The sequence below is a fragment of the Dermacentor albipictus genome, chromosome 1 (genome assembly GCF_038994185.2).
Source record: "Dermacentor albipictus isolate Rhodes 1998 colony chromosome 1, USDA_Dalb.pri_finalv2, whole genome shotgun sequence".
Taxonomy (NCBI): Eukaryota; Metazoa; Arthropoda; class Arachnida; order Ixodida; family Ixodidae; genus Dermacentor; species Dermacentor albipictus.
In genome coordinates, this window is record NC_091821.1 from 223,013,004 (window position 1) to 223,033,481 (window position 20,478).

Consider the following 20,478-nt stretch of genomic DNA (forward strand, 5'->3'; position numbering starts at 1 on the left):
CTTGCGATATGTGCTCATTACACTTGCAGCCGCTGTTGTCGATAGAAAGTATCAGAATGCCCGTGGGGAACTATTTCACATCCACGATCCCGTTATATTACAGAATCATATCTTGTATCTGTTCATGTTCACCGAGTTGAAGCTAGAAAGTTAACGTCAGTTCAGTTAAAATTTCTTAGGAAATTGAATTGAGTACGCTTTTTTATGGGCTTTTTGAACAGCACTGTTGCGCTCGTTGAGAGTGACAATTCAGCAATCGGGGACGTGTAGCGCAACAGGTGCACGGTCAGTGAACTCTTCGCAGCCGCAGACATTGCATGCAGAACTGTCAGCCATTCTAATGAGTTAAGAACACGCTTTCGTAAAGCTAACTCCTATAACCATAGCGAACACAGCAATGGCGCCTCACCTCAGACAAGAGTGGGTGGAGCTCGCAGTTGTGGCGAATAGTTCATGATGTGCAGTCTAAGACGCTATGTACTCCCTAGTCCATGGGGCTAATTAATTTGTGCGTGCCATATGGCTAAGTTGCCTTGAAGCATGTGTCCTTGAGCATGGAATTGGAACGTAATGCGCCTATATGTGTAATAATGGAGTATAGCCTTGTCGGTTAATCGTTGCAAGGCATCCTCAGTAACCAGTGAAAAATAATGCCGTGGCGCTTTTTTACACACACGTTTCAAGTTTGGCTTGAAGTCAGAACAAGAGGCCGAAAACGCCTATGCATTTCTCCGCAACGTTCGGGAATTAGTATACTGAAACTGGTGTCATTTTGAGAATTAGTTCAATGAATCCGTCTCACGAACTCCGGGGCTAGAATTTGTAAATTGCAGCATGGACCATAAGGTAATTAGTAAAAACACAATTAGTGATTTTTATGTTAATTATCGGTTATGCATTTCATTTTATTTTTTTGCATGTAATGTCCACCTCTTCGAGTAGACCAGCTAATGAACTAAAATTGTGCTATCCGCCACAGGCAACGTTTAAAAAATTTTTGAAAATGTTCCCTGAAACACCCGGTATACAGGGTGTCCCAGCTGACTTTAGCCACAGCTCAAAAGATATGCGAATGCCACGTAGCTAGACAGAACTAAAGCAATCTTGCTTGCCGTCGCTTGGAGATACTTAAATTGTTTTTTCATTACGCCTAATTAGCTATATTAATCTTAATTAATTGTTCAACATCTCAAATATTATAATTAGATGAAAAGCGTCAACGAGGAAATTGTAGAGCGACATGAAACACTCCCGCGATGCAGCTTTCTGTTGCTCAATACGTGCTACATTAAAATGGTTTTTCAAGCGTGAAAGAAGCCCGCGAATACACGCAAAGTGTCTCGAGCGGCCACTCGCGCGGAAATTTTCTTGCGTTTTTCACGCTCGGAAAAACACTTTTATGTATCACGTATTCAGCAACAGAAAGTTGTATCGGGAGTTTTTCATGTTGCTCTCCAATTTTCTCATTGACGCTTTTCATCTAATTATAATATTTGAGAAGTTGACTAGTTAAGGAAGACTAGTTATCTAATTAGGCGGGATGAAAAAAAAAATAATTCGAGTATCTCCACGCGATGGCAAACAAGATAACCTTGGCTCTGTCCAGCAACGGGGTATTCATATGTTCTTAAACTGGCTAAAATTAGCTGGAAAACCCTGTATATTTTCTTAATGTGGTCGCCAAGCGAGAAATTGTTACTGCGAAAAAGGCATGACATTAGTGTCTCCAGAGCTGCTTTGGATTAGATCTGAGTAGATCATCCAGTCTTTACTGTATGCACTTTCGGCCAGAAATGTCGTAGCTTGTAGAATGCCAAATAGTAATGCTCCCGTAGGTGATCCTTTGGGAAATCAATGGTAGCTTTTATTATTTCGTAAGCCTAGGGTAAAAATCGACCATCGTGCTGACGTCTGTCATTGATGTATCTGTGAGGACACGTTTGTCCTCACATACCGGAACTAAAGTTGTGTTTTATTTAATGAAAGAAACAATAAAGATGAAAAGATACGACGGTTGCGTGACATTTGACAATAGGCAAATGCTTAAAGTGGGTGTACTTTTCGCACGCGTAAATCGCTCAATTACGTGGAAATATCACAAGTCCATCATATCAGCACGAAATAATCGGCACCTTTCAGGGCGTGGAATTAAATAAACAGATGTCTGACCACTGTTTTCAACAGTAACCAACCACTTTTTTTGCTGACACAACTCTAAAAAGCAAATCCGTGTATCTCATTTCACGCTGCTCTCTAAGCCTCCTTTCACATTTTTACTATAGCCTCTGAAATACACAAATGGAATCTGCTAACCTTACAGCTAGTGATTCCCTAGTATTCGTTAAATTGGGCTCCTTTGTGACTAAGAATAAATGCTGCCGGCACTCCGATGTTACCGACAGCGTAGATATAACGAGATTGCCGCGAACCTAGAACACTGACGTGTTGTTGTTGTTGATTTTGTCTCTCTCTCTTTGTGTCCTCTTAAATCTCCATGGTGAACGCACGGACAGTGACGAAATACCGTCTCAGCCGTTGGTAGCCCCTCCGCCGAGCCCAAGATGGAGCAGCGCGTTGACGAGCAGCTCCGCCCTCCCACACGAGCCTGCCGCCGGCGGAGTCTGTAAGCTGGACGCTTCAATTATTCCCCGTAACTAGGTCCCGAAACCTCGCAATCGAGTTTTCCGGCACCGGCGCCAAAGTACTCGGCCGGCGAGACCGCAAATGAATAGTTATGGCGACCATCTCATCGGCATATTTCTTCATTTGCGGTCGGGCGGAGCGCTGCGGGCCCGCTCATCCTTCTCAATTAGCGTCACCCGCTGGCTCTCGGTCGCATTGGCCGGTCCGTCCGGTGGCGCGATCCGCGGCACCACCATTCCTCTCGCGCAGCGCCATCGCGGACCAACGACCACTTATCGGCTTGTCTCCGGCAGCCGCCCCCGGCGCGACGGGGCCACCTGCTGCACGCGACAGGCCTCCGGCCGCGCCGCGGTTTCCTTCCCGCCTGCGCCCGACGGCGATGCGCTCGTGGTCGGTGTCCTTCGCGGCCACGCACTCGACAGCGCGTCTCGGGCGCCTGCGCGACCGGTTGAGCTTCCACGGAAAAGGATGCAGAGCACGCCGTTACCTAAAGAAACCATTGTATCTTGACATATAATGTTGCGCACCAACAGCAACACCATGTAACCCTGCCTGCGCGCGCACTTTGAATTGAATAGAATTTATTGATAGGAAGGACAGAGAGGTCGACCTGAGCTAGTGCGCTCTAGTCTGCTACTCTGCACTGGGGAAGGGGAGGGAAAGTACTGGGATGGATGATGATGATGATAAGAGAAGTGCGCACACACTTCGTGAATTGTCAATGCTCTCGGCACGGAATTATGGATTTAGCGTAGCGTGACCCTAAACCAGTTTTCGCTTGGTGCCATGCGCGTGCAATATTGCGCGTGCAAAGCTGGACCCGCGAAGGACCAGAGACCGTTTTCGTGAAATTTCACTCGTGCAAATGATTGCCGCCTTTGCCTACAGCTGCGGTGATCGTGCCACTAATGTGAAGGAAATTCACATTTTCTTTTTTTTTTTGCAGAATTGAAATCGCAAGACAAAGATATTGCAGGCAGCGGACGAAAAGCTTTGAAAGAACTTTTTAAACTTTATTGTCAGTGGCCTAAACAGAGTCACACGCAATCACATTTAACTGAAACAAGTGCAGAGCCAATATAAAGTATCGATCAACTTACACTATCTGTCAAGTCTCCCAAATTTTTCGTACCATATTACAATTTTTAATTCCACTTTTATTCACTTTTTCGCATCGAAAAAATGGAAGAAACCTGAACAAACATTGAATCTTTGCTCACTTGACGACATGAACTGTCGTGGCACCGAAAGTCGGTCAAAGCTTTGTTGACCTTTTTACCTGGGACTCGCCTATTAGAAAGACTATAATGATCCCATTCCGTCGCTCTTCATTTTTTTCACGCTATTATTTTTGTCGCGCTCTTCCTTCCGTCTTTACTTCCCCTTTCCCTTCGCCTAGTGCAGGGTAGCAAACCGGGGGTTTTAACTTTGGTTAACCTCCCTGCCTTTCTCTCAGTTGCATCTCTCTCTCTCTCTTGTTCACTTGACGGGCATTCGGGCCCCCTTACAAGGCAGACAGCATGACATTACATGTTATTTTTGACATAAAGAAACACACTCAATATGCTTAATTATAATTCACCGAAAAAACTGCTATAGAAGCACATCAAAATAAAAACATGAGAAATCGAATTGTTCACAGGTATATGCTATACTGAAAAGACACGAAATACTTTCTCAGTGCTTTCTTACTTGTAGATGCAATATCTATTTCGTTTTCCAGCAGGTAGTCGAAAAGATTCGGAAGCCTGTGGCATAACATCTCGCTCATAATTAAGCTTGTGTATGGTATAATCCAGTTGTCGGTATTTCGGGATGGGTATGAGCGTGTTTTTATTTTAGAGAGAGCTCCGCTAATGAACGTTGGGCTCCATCAGAAAATCTCAGGCTTTTCTTTATCTCTCGGGGCTAATTAAATGGTACGCGTAGAAGCTGTGACGAGAAATTATGCGAGAACGTGAGAAAAGTGGTGCGGTGTGTGCTTTGCAGTGTTGCCCAGCTACGTGACGGATGGCTTTGTTTTCTAATACGTGCAACCTATTTGTTATTGCCATGGTGCCTCAGACAAGAAAACAGTAGCTTGCTTGAGAGTAAAAATAATACATGATGTAGTTGGAGTTTTGTACTCGCAGGGAGTAAGAAATGTGATTTTGCTAGTACACCTGTTGCTTTGGAAGTCTGAGAAATGCGGTGGTTGACATGTGTAAAACAAATGGGCATGGGCAGGACATGTGATGAGGAGGGAAGATAACCGATGGTCATTAAGGGTTACGGACTAGATTCCAAGAGAAGGGAAGCGTAGCAGGGGGCGGCAGAAAGTTAGGTGGGCGGATGAGATTAAGAAGTTTGCAGGGACGACATGGCCACAATTAGTGCATGACCGGGGTAGTTCGAAAAGTATGGGAGAGGCCTTTGACCTGCAGTGGGCGTAACCAGGATGATGCTGATGATGATGATGATGATGATGATGATGATGATGATGATGATGATGACATGTATATCCCAAGACAAATCTTTGTGAAACTGCACTAGAGTTTTGATGGTGTGGACACTTTCTATCGCGGAATTTCCCAAACCAGGGTATCCGTTAGTGAGAAGCTTACCTGGGGGAGTAAAAATAGATCAGCTTTTGGTTTGTTTACATTTATTTATAATGAATTCAAAGTGATCAGCTACTGAGAATTTGGAGAACGCTATTTACCTCGTTAGTTATACTCGGGGGAATTATGTGAACGTAACAGCAGCGTTGTGTAATCTGCGTATCAGACATATAAGACATATATGTGTTATATCATTAATATGAAAATTACATAGTAAGTGACCTACAATTCTATCTTGAGAAACTCCTGTATTTACGGGTTTGTGTGAGGATAAATGACCATTTATTTCTTTGCATACGACTGATGAGATGTGATGCATGATATCTAATAGAAAACAGCCAACACCGTACAGCTGTAATTTATTTAGTAAAGTTAGATGACTCAGATGATCAAACGCCTTGGAAAGGTCTGTGTAAATACCGATTGATTCTTCTTGAAACGTTCTAAAAAAATTATTTCCGAGTTGAAATTGCAAGTTCTGTGGAACTGCCGCCCCGAAAGCCAAATTGACCGACGTCGATTAAATTGAATATATCAGCGAACTAGTCTAGTCATTATTCTTTTTTTCAAAGCCTTTAGAAAATAAGGGTAATATAGAAACGGGCGGTAATCGGAAAATTTATTTTTGCCTCCTCCTTTGAATCTCACGACCACTTTTGATACCTGCAATTCTTGGGGAAAAAAATTAATGACTTTGGGTTGATTTCACTGTGTTACGAATGTTAACTGCGCCATGTTTTAGCAAATATAAATTCTGTTCGCGAAAAGGTTTCGCCCATCAAAGGAAATAGCCGTAGCCTGTAACCGGCGTTGCGGACAGTGGCTGGTATGCAAGAAATGTCAGGTCGTGAAGTGCTGCGCGCGGTTGCTAGAGGGGCTGGCCGAACCGTCCGCTATCTTAAGTGCTGGGCACTCGAACGTTGGCCCATAAGTAGACGCTCTTACGGAAGTTTTTTTGAATACGGTACCAGGAGCCAAATTCGCGAAGCTCTTTTTGTTTTCTTAAAGGCTGTTTCCCAATACCCAGCCATCTTCAATAACAGGTCCAGCGTCACGATTGCATGTTATTTACCCTTAGGAGCAATTATAGCTTAAGATCTTTTTTGTGGATACGGGACCAGGAGTTGAATTCACGAAACGATTCCTTCGTACGTGGTGTTCGCCATCGGCTGACCGCCTTCGCTATTATTTTCTCCGAGATCATGATTGGCTAGCATATATTCTTATAAACAGCTCTAGTGCAATATACTCGTGACTGTGAGTTCATAATCCATGTTTTGTTCCGATTCTTGACCCATATTCACAGAAAGCTCTTACGGTAGAATTGCTCGTAAGTGCGAATTCCAGCCAATCCTGGTGCTGGACATATTGGCGAAAGTGGCGGGCTAATGGCAAAGATCGCCTTATTAAGAATTCTGACGATCACTTTGTGATCTTGGGATCTCACGATCAATCTCACGATTTTACAAGTTCTTACGATCACTTATGATAACATTTTGGATTCAGGCCCCTTGTTATTTTCCATTCCTTTTGCCCTTCGTCACTGCTCACACGAAGCTGTGCCCGCCGCTACTGCAGGTCCCGCCTGTTAGGTTTGGTGGGTGAAATGAATAGTGCCAAATTCATAAAGCTTTTCGATAGTAGTCTTCGTCCAATGGCGAAGAACACTTAGCCGTTGGCCGGCTTTGACCTTGGATAGCTAACGTACATGGCGGATATCTGTTCTGATAAAGAGCTTTATATAGAGTAAGGACTTTCTGAATATTAGTTTTAGTACAAGTAAAAGAATTATAACAAAATTCTGCTCTATGATACTCCGTCGTCGCTTTCTTTCTTTCTTTCTTTTTTTTGTTGTTGCATGTTTTCAGGATTGGGCTACGGGCCAATGAAGTTTTCCAGAATAAAAATTACATCAATTTACGGCACAAATAATTTTTCTGTGATTTGAGGTTCCTATAGTCTGAAAGAAAAGCGTGTGAAAACGCACTTATGGCATTCTTCAGCACAATTACTTATGTAATCTATACACATACATCGTAACTGGCTGTCTGCTCTCTTGAAGCGGTGTTTGGACCTTTCCGTTATCTCTTCTCCTTGTTGCGACGATGGAATGTCTTCAGAGTAACTCGTTATTAGATTTAAGCAGGGATATTTAAAAACTTTTCCTCCTTGTCATTAACACCATACCAAAATCTAATTTCATCTGTGTTATGGCATTCTTTAAGTGTGCACGGTCACGGGCTGCAGGTTTCGTGTTCATAAGTTAATCAAAAGTCATAAAGTAAGATGCTCTCATGGTTTTGCTGAAACCACACTTAAACAAGAAATTCTAATATAAAAAAAATACCACTTGGCCTATCAGCACATCGCGCAGTCAGTGACATAGTATTGGCAGAACGAAAGCTCTATTTTTTCTAGATAGAATTTTGTTCTTGACATCAGATGTATTTGACATTTTATGCCCGCTTAACCCCTTTTGCTGGTTGATATATTTTATTTTCTTCCCTTACACTCAGGGCAACGCAACGTTTATGACCGCAATAAGCCAAAGCGAACTACTCATGCTTCGATCCACTCCATGCAGCTCTTGTCTCACGCAGGTAATTAGTGTCCGTGTTAGCGTGGAGGCTTTCTTTGCAAACGATCTCTGCTTGCGTGTCAGCGCTATACTGCAGGCTTTTACGTGTCCGTTTGAAAGGTTGGAATTATAGGTGCCATTTCGCTGCCGGGCCCTCTCGGGGCGGTGGTCAATCACGCTTGAGCGAAGTGGAACACAGAACCCTTGCGAGCTAGAAAATGCAATTAAGGCCTGGCGGAGCGCACGCGCGGTCTTTCCCTTTGTGGCGTTAATTAGCGCCAGGCAAATGGCCTTTAGCAATTCGATTTCTCGACTCGCACCCCCCTCCCCCCCCCTCGTTTTCCCATGGCGGCTGTCACCTGCAGAAAAAAAAAAAGAGGAGAAAAGAGGAGGAGGCTCGGCTACCGCGATGCTCGCGCGCCGCTGCTCTCCCTCTCGCTGTCGAGCTGCGTCGCGCGGTGTCAGCCGCGCGCGCGAAGGAGAACCGCTATTTGTCGCAATTTGGGCTCCGAAAAAAAGCCGCCCGGCCTTCGAGCGCGGAGCAGAGGCGTGCTCCAGAGCAGCGTCCACTGGACGTCCTCGGGTGCCGTTTACCACGCGCCGTGACGTTGAACCGCGCGCTGTCCGGTCTTCCCGTTAAAGCCGTCTCGCGACCATTAGAGGCGCTCTGCTCTCCACGGACCCCTGGCGGCGGCGCCGGGCAGCGGCTGCCGGACCCGGCGCGCTCGGGTCCGACGACAATTATCATATTTCTCCGCCGAAAGGTTGCTCCCGCCGGCGTGGAGTAACACGGGCGCGTCCGCGCAGGGCTTTCTTCGGCTCTCACGCGGCGCCGCGGCGGCCGACCCGCATGGGCGCTCTTCCTTTGAAGTGCTGCGTCGCGGTGCCGGCCACGCTGACAGGCTCGCGTCAACGGGGCAACATACGTAATTGCGCCCCTGGCGCCACGGCGCGCCGCCGCCGGGCCTCCCTGCCTCTGGGCCACGGGGCACGAACGCATGTGCGCGACGGCGATCCAAGGCCGTGTGCGGGCTGCCGCCGCCGCCGCTGCAGGTCGTTTGCGGTGTCCCGAGGGCCACGCTGCGCCATATACTTGTTCGAGCGTAATCGACGATCGCGTTTCGGAGGGCGGCGCCAGTGCCAGGTTGTCTCGCGGATCAAGCGCCTCGAGTGAGGTTGCCCTGCTGGAGACAATACGAGGCGGATACGCGCGCGTGTCGATGCGCCTGCTGCCCTCAGTGACGGCGTTGCTTAGCCCGCGAGTCATGTAGGAAGGGAGGCACAAGGCTGATTTCTATCCGCAGGGTACGCAACGGATTGGGAGATAAGCAGAGCGCTTCTCTTTCCTTAACCCGCACTCGAAGAGATACCTTCGTTCAGAATTGCTCATTAGTCCGGCACGCCATTAAATGGAACGACTACGTGCTGTGATAAATACACCGCCCATTGCTCCGGCAAAGTATCAGTTTGTTGTTGAGCTTTCAGTTAATCGCGAATGCACTGAAAGTGGCGATGAACAGTCAGTAGAAAGCCCACTTGAGGGTGCCTGCTTTCGACACGATACACCGAGGCACCGGCTCAATGATTTATTTATTTTGTAGCGAAGAAGTTGCTTCGGGCGCATCGGAAAGCAAAGTGTGCTCCTAGCGCATCCTCAACGCCTTGTTCGAGGAAAATCTCGCGCGCTCGGTGCCTGACGCTAGCTAAACAGACCTGCCTGTGTATCGTTCTGGCTTGTTAATTAAAACATGCCACAATTTATTTATTTATTTATTTATTTTTAAAAGCGAGTCTTTGCGAACTTCGCCGGCTTTCGTGACCGTGGGAGCTGCGGCCTCGCTGTTCTCTTGCCAAATAGTCCAACCAATGACAGCGGAGTAGGCGCGCCGGGCACGCCGCCGGATTCCTTGCACCACCTCTAGATGGCGCTCGCCTCCGCGGAGCTTCCCGATGCTCCCGAAGCAACTTCTTCGCTACAAAATAGATAAATTGTTGAATCCCTTGGTTTCAGACATAGCAGGGGGAAAGTAAACATGTTCGCAATTGAGTTTGTAAGAGGCGATTGGAAGTTTAACGGCAGGAATGTAGGGCGGCCACAAACAACGGAGGCGTACAAAAACAAAGTTCCCAATAGTGGTTCAGAAGGTTTGATGCTGGGAATTCTTCTTTTTTTCTAAAGATAGGTAAGACATAAGGCAAAATAATACGAAGAGCTTGGTGGCGCAACCCACCGCCCCGTTTCAAAGGGCACGCTCATAGCAACCATCCATCCGCGACAGCGGTGGCGCCGGCCGTGCGGTTGACAGAAGAAAAAAAAAAGAGAAAGAAATAACCAGAAAGTTTGCCAAGTTGCGCATCCGCGACTCCAAGGTAATGAGAAAGTAAACGCTTCTTGCGGATGAAATGGATTCGAATTGCACTACGTACGTATGCGCATGCAGCCTCTGACACCATGATGCATTCAAGGCACCCGTCGTACTCCCTAGCAGTTAGCAACTCAGCTTAGAAGAAGGCTCGACATAATTTTGTGTGCACCCGAGCTTGTGTGTGTGTGTGTTTCAACTTTGTACATACTCACACAAAGCTTAGCAGTATATAGATTCCAACTCGTTGAATGTGCTGCATTTATTTACTGATTGATTGATTGTTATGTATAAAAGCCCTTTAGCAGGGCCATCGCAGAAGTGAGTAGAGAGAGACAGAAGAAAGGGGAAAGGCAGGGTGGTTAACCAGATGAGCAGATCCGGTTTGCTATCCCACGCTGGGGAGAGAGGGGAGGGGGAGGTAAAGTGATAGCAAATAGAGGTAAAGAAAGAAAGGCGCATAGATATACAGTCACAGTCAAATACTGTCGCCGTAAACCGTCACCACACAGCACAGTAGCACTTGCAGCACTATAAACATCTGTTCAGTCTACAGCCGCTTGTCCAATTTTGTTGCACTTAAAAACTGCAACAGTACCCTCGTCGCGCTCCGCTGCGATGGTTTGTGATTTCGGCATTCTAAAACAAATTCCTCTGTTAGAGGTCTTTGGTCGAATCGCGCTATCGCGATTTCGAGCGATCGTCTTTGTGTATTGTAGCGAGGACAGTCACAGAGAAGGTGGTGAAGAGTCTCCTCGTCACCACAGTCATCACACGAGGCGTCGTCGGCCCATCCGATTCGGAATGCAAAGGACTTAGTGAAGGCCACCCCTAGCCATATTCGACAAAGCAGGGTAGCTTTGCGACGGCAGAGGCCAGCTGGAATGCAAAAACGTAGAGAGGAGTCTAGGTTCTGCAGCCGGTTGTTTCGAAAACTTCCTGCGGTCCGCAAGGAGAACGTGATATCACGGATGAGCATTGGGAGTTTTCTAGCGGCATCTGTCCTTGATAACGGTATCGGCTCCTCTTCGTCGCCTTGAAGAGCCAACCGAGCAGCGTTGTCAGCGTATTCGTTCCCTATGACACCGCAGTGACTTAAACGCCGCTGAAATGTCACGTGATGTCCTTTCTCAGTCAAGGTGTGGATTGCTTTTCTAATTTCGAATTCCAGTTGTTCGCGTGGTCCACGCCGCAGGGCTGATAGCATAGACTGCAGGGCTGCCTTCGAGTCACTGAATATTGACCCTCTTCGAGGTTGTTCTTGGTTGACAAGACGAAGTGCAGCGCGAAGAGCTGCAAGTTCCGCAGCCGTCGGTGTCATTGGGTGACACGTCTTGAAACTGATGGTGGTGGCTTTCGCTGGGAGAACCACGGCTCCGGAGGAACAGAAGTGAGTAAATAGCTAAAAAAGAAAGGTCGTACGAAATAAACACGTGCAGTCGAAGGTACAGATAAAGAAGAACGCTCTTAGGACGAAAATATTGGCAGCGCATTTATCCGTTGGAGATCGGTAATGTTAACGCGATTAGAAATCTTATGGTGGGTGTGTAATTTCTGATGATATATTTTGTATGTTATGATGAATATTATATCGAATATTGCATCCGCATGCTATATCCCCATGACATCCGTGAATCACGAAACCGTATGGGCATGTCAGCAGACACGCGAAGAGGCGATATCGCGGCCAACCACAAGACCAAATGATATACGACGACACAGTATATCTTATTTTGATCACTGCATCCCAGCGGAAACTCCTTAGCAGCCCACTCTGTCCCTAGTACCCTGGCTGCAACTTCCTTGCGATGACTACCCATCCAGCAGCCCTGATGGACGCGGATCGAGGTATCTTTTGCAGATGGGGCGTTTTAACTTTAATATAATTGAAGGCTACATACATCTTGCGTCACCTTGCTACGTATATATTCTCGGAGATTGATCAAGAATAGGCACGTACCAAGTATTACACACGCAGTGACGAAGTGGTTTGTTCGCGCACATACCCTGTGGCTCAAGTTGTCTGTTCGGCAAGACAGCGCTGCAGCCAGCCCATGCCTAGTGGCCCAAGCTAGTTGACAGCTTGGGTCACTGGGTATATGAAAGAGCTCATATAGATACCGCAAAATGGGCGAAGTCCCAAAGAATTCCAATCGCATTAAAAATTATTGCACGGTTAACAGGCCGGTGTTTCCAGGCATTCAGCAGTTTTATTGCCGTGGGAAAAATTGTACCCAAATAAGTCTATCAGAGGATGCAAGACAGCTATGTTTAATTCGTAACTCTTCTTGATGGATGAAAATCAACACGTGCCTCATCCCAGCTAATATCATGAACCGCAATATCACGTGATTGCGAAAGAAAGCAATCGAGCCATGCGTCTACATCTAGAGTCCCTTCACATCCGAACTATGGCGGACTCTTGCAACCGAAACGATGGGAACTTGCCCCCTCTAGATGCTAGGTGTCTCTGTCATGTTATACGGCATGTTTAAAAAACTGTTTTATCTCGTTTAGCCTTTTATCTCGTAGGGAGTGCGATTTGCGTCGTACAGATTTAACGGCAGGACGCCAACAAATCATCAACAATTAACCCCAAATAACGGTGTTGTCGCACCCAGTTTATAGGCGTTTCGTCAAGATACAGTCGGCTCATTGTTCGACGAGCGCGTTCTTTAGGGTGATATGCTATTGCAGCCGACTTAGCAGGTGATATGAGCAGGCCAACTTCACCCAAGTACTCCGAAGTAGCGTTGAGAGCGCAGAATGGACGAAAGACACAAGAACGCAATACTGATGCCACGAGTGGTGACTAACAAATGAGTTTTATTGCTGACAAACCGATATATAAAGGCACAGGATATTGTAGTGGTGGTCATAGTAAGAAGCAGCACCACAAACACAAATATATGGCATGGCGTCTCTACACTGCCATCGCTTATAACAGCTTGACCTTGTCAGCGCTTTAGCTGAACGCGCTACAGCATTCCAGAACGACATCGCGACGCGAGAGCGCCGGGTACGGAGACAAAAACGACTTCCGCATTTTGTGCGACTATGTATACAGTGTTGTCTTTTGTGCATTTCGACATTCCACAAAAAGGTGACGTTCAACGCACAAACGAGGAGTGCAACGCCATTATATCGTTTTAGCTTTGGGGGAGGGGGGCACGTTAGTAACGTTACCATGCTACGCCTGCGCCACCCCTCCATGGAACCGTGATATAGACATGCCATGATATCAGTGTTTTAGCACACTGCCATCGCTCACGTAGAGCGTAGAAATTTTGCAACGAAGAAATACACTTTTGGAGTTTTCCACATCACCAACGCATGACTAAGGCGTACGACTACTGTGGTGCCACCTGGAAGATCGAAATCACATCACTTGCGCTCCGTAGCAATTTTAGGTCTCATGACATTAGCTGTCACTAATACTTTGTCGCTAATACTTTGACTTCAGCGTAACATGAATCTAAATGATGGCAGAATTTACTATTTATTTATTGCTACCCCGACGTATAGCAAGCACCGAAGGTAAATTCAAATTGAATTAAGCGGTCTGCCTGGAAGCTGCCATGTTGTAATGCAGTCATGGTAGCCGCCGCGGCAGCGGGCATCATGTGCCCATAATTTGTCCAGATATCAGAGCCGACCGGAGCAGCGCTGTCGATGAAACATCGCTCTCGACTAGAGCCGATCATACGGATGGAACACGCCGAACATATTGCGAGCGCTGTTTTTCAACAAACCGAACAAGGGGTCGTATTTTATAGCTCCCTGGACTGCTCGAAAACTTCCAACCGAAGCCGCTTTCGGGGCAGACAGTCCTAGAACGCCAGACCATACAGTTCTCACACCACAAGTTGGTCGTGTACTCTTGAAGTTATTGCGTTTGAATGGCCTATCAGAGAGACTATAGTTCTCACAAGTTTTCCAACCTCCTCTATTTTTTTTTTCTTTCGAACGTTTGCTTTATCTCTACGCTATTGTTTCCGTCTTTCATTTCCCTTTCATCTTACCCCAGTTCAGTGTAGCAAATCGGATTGAATTAAATTGAATTGGAATTTATTCCGCAACAAGAAAAAAGTTACGAGGAGGACAGGTAAAAGCTGTGAGAACAACTTGAGGAGCCCTGACCACTAGCACACGGGACAAATTTTTTTAATTATTTGAAATCAGAAGCTCTTCCGGTTAACCTTCCTGCCTTTCTCATCCCATTTCTCTCTCTCTGTAACTCTCGAACGGAGGATACGAAAAAGCAAAAAGAAAGAGCAAACCGCGAGAATTTAGAAAGCATATTCACAAAAAAATGGAATACTAGCGCGACATGGCGCCTCACAAATCCTTTTATTGTTTCTGGTCAGAGAACCTTCGCTTAGTGCACTATGCAGCCCTGATACGCATGTCGCCCTACCTTCGTATCTGATATACGTCTCCCAAATCACGAGATATTGCGTCATCACATTTATAACAATTAAGGTGTCTGTGCAAATCGGCACGCATACTGATTACCGTGATGAATCATTTGGAAGCTGCTTCATATTTCAGCGACAAGTTATGTTTTGTGCTCAGGCAAGGGGTTATTCACACACAATTTTTCTTTGTACAAAAGTTTTAACGCATCCCGGCGATGGAGTGACTGTGGATAATGGCGGGATTGGAAAGCGAAGGAGGGGAACATGTTCTGGCACCTCAGAGGAATGTGAAAGAAACGGACAAGTGCCTAGAAGTAAGGATCCTCGAGGAAACCTGAACGAGAAAATGAATCACATAGTTAGGAAAGGCGCGAATTGAGGTGTAGATGTAGTCATTATTATGGGCCCTAGTCTGAATGTGCAACATCAAGCAACAATTCAAGTTTATTTCAAGTGAACGCAAACAAAAAGCAACACAGGTTTTACGAAGTATGCGCCCCCTGTGAAATGGCAAAGAGAACACACATATCTGTATAATGGATGCATAAAACAACATTCACTACACGTGTGAAAACATTTCCATAGATGAATACACCAAATGAACAAAACAGTCATGGATTCTTGTTCTCTTCCGCAAAAGTAGACAGTAATTATATCAATAAACACTAAATTAAGAATACCACTGTTAATTGAAGCACTAAAAGGAATGATAAAATTTAAGGGTTTTCTCTCCATCGGTACACGTGCTTGTAGCTCCGATGAATAATCTGTTTTCCCTAAATGTTACAGAGGTCCTCGCTGGGCACCTCACTTGCTTTTGCATATTTGATATGTCTACGATCTTACAAAATGCAATAAATTTTTCCATCCACGTTAGCAAATACGTCAAAATTGGTCTGCTGGTAGTGTCCTAGTTATGTGCCGTTGTTTTTAAAACTCTTTCTATGCCTTTTTTTTATCTGTGTGCAGCTTGTATCATATGAATTTTTCTATGTAGTGACGCGACTGTACGCTCTTCCTATTCGAGGAAGATACAAAACGACAGCGCCTATGCTTATACAGTGCATCACTGTATAGGGTGGCCGAACTTTCTGACCTGCCTACCTATTCAAAGCCACAACTTGCGTTTGAAACTGCCGCTACACTAGGCTTAGTTCCTTGTATCGACAAGAGATGGCGATACAGATCTAGGCGCCTGAAATTTGCGGCAATTGCTTTTCATCTTGCACGCTTGCTTGCTTTTGACTTCGCTGTTTCTCGTTTTCTTTGCCAATTGCCGAAGACACTTAAGAAAAGTTTTGTATTGCGGGCCCAGATTTATTGGCGCTTTGTAGTCTGTACCAAATTACAAAGTAACTACGCCGCGGGATGACCGTCATCTTTAGTATGTATAAAAAGCTGTCTTCAGATTATCAAAATATGTATAATCAGACAACATCAACAACGGCAAAAGCACGCATAAACATGAAGACGTAATCAGATCGATACGAGGTGACGCATGATTGCGCACATGTAACTTGAGCCATCGCTGCGCTAACAGAGCGGTGCAAGCACTTTCTTTTACTCTCTACGAGGCCACTAAAGCTGCTATATGTATACGTGTCTTTTGGACATCTATCTGCATAGCTCTTAAACAAGTCCGAGCCAGTATTCCTGACAATACTCACGCATAATGAGGCTATTGTGCAGTGACATTAGAAGAGTTTTGTACTCTGTGAAGAGTTAGTTGACTAAAGGTGGAAAAGGCGTACGGGGCAAGGGACATGTGAATTGTTGAAACTAGCAAACGCTCACGCTTACAGCATTCTCATTCTCGAGGTGGCAGCAGTTTCACCAGGTGCTCATCAAGCACTTACTAAATGTCAACATGTGCGCATTCACAGAAGCACGGAATCTATTGAATCATCTCAATACGAACACGACCGTGCTGACGCACTCCCTTCGCTGTATTTTTGGTTCATGGCTTCCTCACAAGCCATGAAGCTTTCGAAATCAATCAATCAATCAATCAATCAATCAATCAATCAATCAATCAATCAATCAATCAATCAACTTCATTTCCCTTGGAATAGGAGGAGTACGGGACTAAAAGCTTGAGCAGCTTGAGGAGGTCTCGACCCCTTTACAGTTGGCAAAACAGCAGGATGACGGTCAGTCATGCACAAAGAGTTCAAATAAATCTGCGAATATTACATAACATCGAGCAACAAAAAAAGTTTTGTAACAAAGCGCAAGAACAATACAACCCAATTACATACATAGGCATGAAATTATTATTATTATTATTATTATTATTATTATTATTATTATTATTATTATTATTATTATTATTATTATTATTATTATTATTATTATTATTATTATTTGTTTTGAACACATATACACAATTAACAGGAAAGGGAAAGCGAAGAGCCGGCTGGCAACTGCCACCGGAAGGGGCACAACGCCTGCCTACTCTTCTGAAGGGAGGTGACAGCAACACAGAAATGAAAGATAGGAAGGAGGGGAGGAAAGAGGAAAGGAAGAGCAACAGGACAAATCTAAAGACTAAAGTAGAACACAGTACACTACGCACGTTGTTCTGTCGAGTTTTGACTCTGCAGCCGGAATTAAAGTGACGCCGCGTCGAACAACCTCCACAATTATCAACCACATCCATGGCCATACGTTTAGAACACACTTCACCTTAGCTGTCAAAGATCACCGTTTTCATAGCGCGCACACAGCCATTGTTCTTCCTGTGGGTCTACGCGTGGTATTATCAGATCCCCAAGTCACGTCCCTAAATTCCCCAAACCTGGGTGGCCGACTCCGGTCGCCACACTCCAAAGCCAAAGACATCTGGCTGTGTACATTACATCCGCTATGAAGTAGGGTGAAACAGGAGGCGTGGATTGAGGCCAGATGCACATCAACCAGCTTTCAGCAACGATAAACTTTTATTACTGCGTTAGCTTTTTTAGGGCACTCACGGACTATTCGGGGGCTATCTATCTAACCGTTTTATTGCCTACCTGGGTCACTGGGTAGTCAGTCGTCGAATATGTAGCACATCGGGTCGCTATTCTGAGGGGACAGGGTTCGAAACCAACCGTCGGACCAACTTGTATCGCGGAGTATACATACGTGCCGTTCTTCAACGAACCTATTTCACGCCGATATTGGTCCCTGTAGATGCGGGACTGGGCAGGTACCGCTCCTTTAAAGAAACTCTTTGACGCCGACTTGGAGCCCTGGGTATGTGCCACTCGGCCTGTGCTGTTCTTCGATGAACCCCTTTGACGCCAACTTGGGTCACTGGGTACGTGACAGTAGGTGCTTGCCACTCTCTAATAAAGGTCTTTGACGCCAACTTGGGTATCTAGGTGTGTCCCGCTAATAATGTGCTGCTCTACAACAACGCAAAATGTTCCTCAAAGTTCTCCGATGCTGAGCGGAATCAAACCCACGTCTCAAGGATCCCTCAATCACAGCAACCCGACGCATTAGCAGGCTGCGCCACAGATGCACTGAGTGTGTACCGATCTACAATTAACGCCTTTCACGCCAACGCTTTAGCGAGCTGCACCGTTAATGCACTGGGTATGTTCCGTTTTTCAATGAACCTCTCGCCAACTTGGGTCACTGAGTATGTGCCACTGAGTGTGTGGCAAGCGAGGGAAGAATTCTCAGGGTTTGCAGGCACCGGCGCACCACGCTTCTCGTCTCGGAGGCCACGCGCGGGCTCCTAGGCAGTGCCACTAGACGGCGCAGCGTATCCAGAAAGAAGCGCGAAAGAGCCCAGTTGCCGCATGAAGCGCTTCTCAGCGCTCGCACGCACCGACGTGCTACGTATTTTGGAGGCCAGGCGCAGGCTTAGCGGCGGCGTCGCTAGATGGCACTGAGTGTTCGTAGGGAAGCGCAAAAGAATTCCACTGCACTACACGCCTCATACATAACTCGCTTCGACGATGGCAATATGTTGTGTCGCTACATTGATTCAATGCTATAGGCATTACCATCGGCAGTCATCGTGAGATGGGTTCCACAGAATTTTTGTTTCGATTCATCGTAAGTGCGTCTTATACCCCGCACCAGTTCGCTCTACAACCTACCTTAAGTAGTTATTTCTTTGTTCAAACAGCGAAAGAGTGGAATCATTTTCACTTCAGTAATGTATCTACGAAGGCTTCGATCAAAAATATTTCAGATAGAAAAAAAAGCCCACCCTTTCATAGCGCAATGACCGAAATTTGTGAATTTGAGAGACGAATAGATGATTGACGAATTAGTGAATGAATGAGCGAGCGAACGAGCGAACGAAAAATGAACGAATGAATGAATGAATGAATGAATGAATGAATGAATGAATGAATGAATGAATGAATGAATGAATTTAGCCTGACTTAGGTTGTACTATCAAATGTGCAGACGGTGCAAGTACACCCTTTTGGCTAGAAAACCACAAGCTTCGGACGCAGCATTTGTACTCCGAACAAGTGAGTGCTGTTTCGCCTTTTCTAGGGGCCTCGAGCAGCTGACTGCGCGTATTACAACCCCAGAGCCATACTTTACGATGATGAACGCCTGAGCTTAGACACAAGCGTGACGAGAAATGAACATTTCCGGAATCCTCCACCACGACGTGCCTTATAATCAGATCGTGCTTATGGCATGTAAAACCCCATAATTTTTTTCACTAGAGACGAAATGGTAATAGTATCGCTATCACAACAGCTTTCTGTCAAAGACGGCAAGAAGTTTCGCTTGTCCAAGCTGAGATTCAATTTGATTAAACCTTATAATGTGAATGTCGTTAATGTTAGGATTGATTTTTCGAAAAGAGAGAGAAAGAGAAATAAGATGAAAGGCAGAGGGGTTAACTAGATGGAGTGTCCAGTGAGCTCTGAACTGGGCTCTGATCTGTAAGCGGTAGAAAAGACGATGAGAAATGAGGGAACAATCTGTCAGCACAAATACAAGGAAAGGAACTGGCGACTATAGTTTTTAATTATTCCTGATGCTTTTAAAAATGCACTAGTGCCTTTAGGTAACTTGGTATAACATCTGCTGTGACCAGGATCCAATAACTCTGCTTTGCGTAACGGGACGGTTATCAACCTTGTCCAGCGTGGTGCAGAGATCTTTTCTTTGCGCACTTAAACGAGGATTCATGACTTCTGGCCATTCCAATGAGGAAAGAGTAGACATTAGTGAATGCTACTCCAAGTCGTAGACTACAAACGACCATTGCGTCCAACCCTTGGTAAGCGGTGCGGAAGGCGGGTCGTAGAAAGATTATTACACGAGAATGAATGTGAAGCCACAAATACTTATACAGGAGTGAACTGTGTTCTTAGATATTTACACTTCTCCTACTTCGAAATGTTTGCACTTCTCAAGGAAACTATTTCGGAACAAATGGGTAGTAACTTTGTATAACATTTTACACACTGCTGTCTTGCACAATTGTTATTAACCTTTCCAGCATGTTGTCGCGGTTTCGCGACATACCGAACCTGAGCTCATAAATCCAATGGAACGCTTAAGCGAGAGAAATGCTCATTCGGGTGTTATGTGTGGTCATCGAACAATAAGGCGTCTGCCTGTCGCCATCTCTGACTCAGAAAGCAAAGTACTCCAGAAGTGCTGCTTGCTGGGCCAGTTGGTTCATACTGTTACTTGAGAAGACCAGCGAAAAAATTGAGGCGTAAACACGAAGGAAACACTAAGGACACACGCAAACACGAAATGATTCTGCGTCTTATTATTTTCGCTGGTTTTCTCAAGTAACAGAAAGTAACGCTTTGCGCATGGTGTTTGCAGCGAGGGTGAACACCCCAAGAAATCTGTGCGGCAGCATTCATTGAGGGGCATAAATTGAAGTTGCCATGTTT

At 45.7% G+C, this 20,478-nt stretch overlaps 1 long non-coding RNA gene across 1 annotated transcript in view; it reads left to right on the forward strand.

Annotated features, from left to right (window-relative positions):
* LOC139056393 (uncharacterized) overlaps positions 1 to 19,074 on the forward strand; it is an 81,548-nt gene extending 62,474 nt beyond the window's left edge. The window contains exon 3 of the long non-coding RNA XR_011512336.1: positions 19,013 to 19,074. This is a non-coding gene — a long non-coding RNA (uncharacterized lncRNA). The remainder of the gene's footprint in view (positions 1 to 19,012) is intronic.
* Positions 19,075 to 20,478: the final 1,404 nt, after the last annotated feature.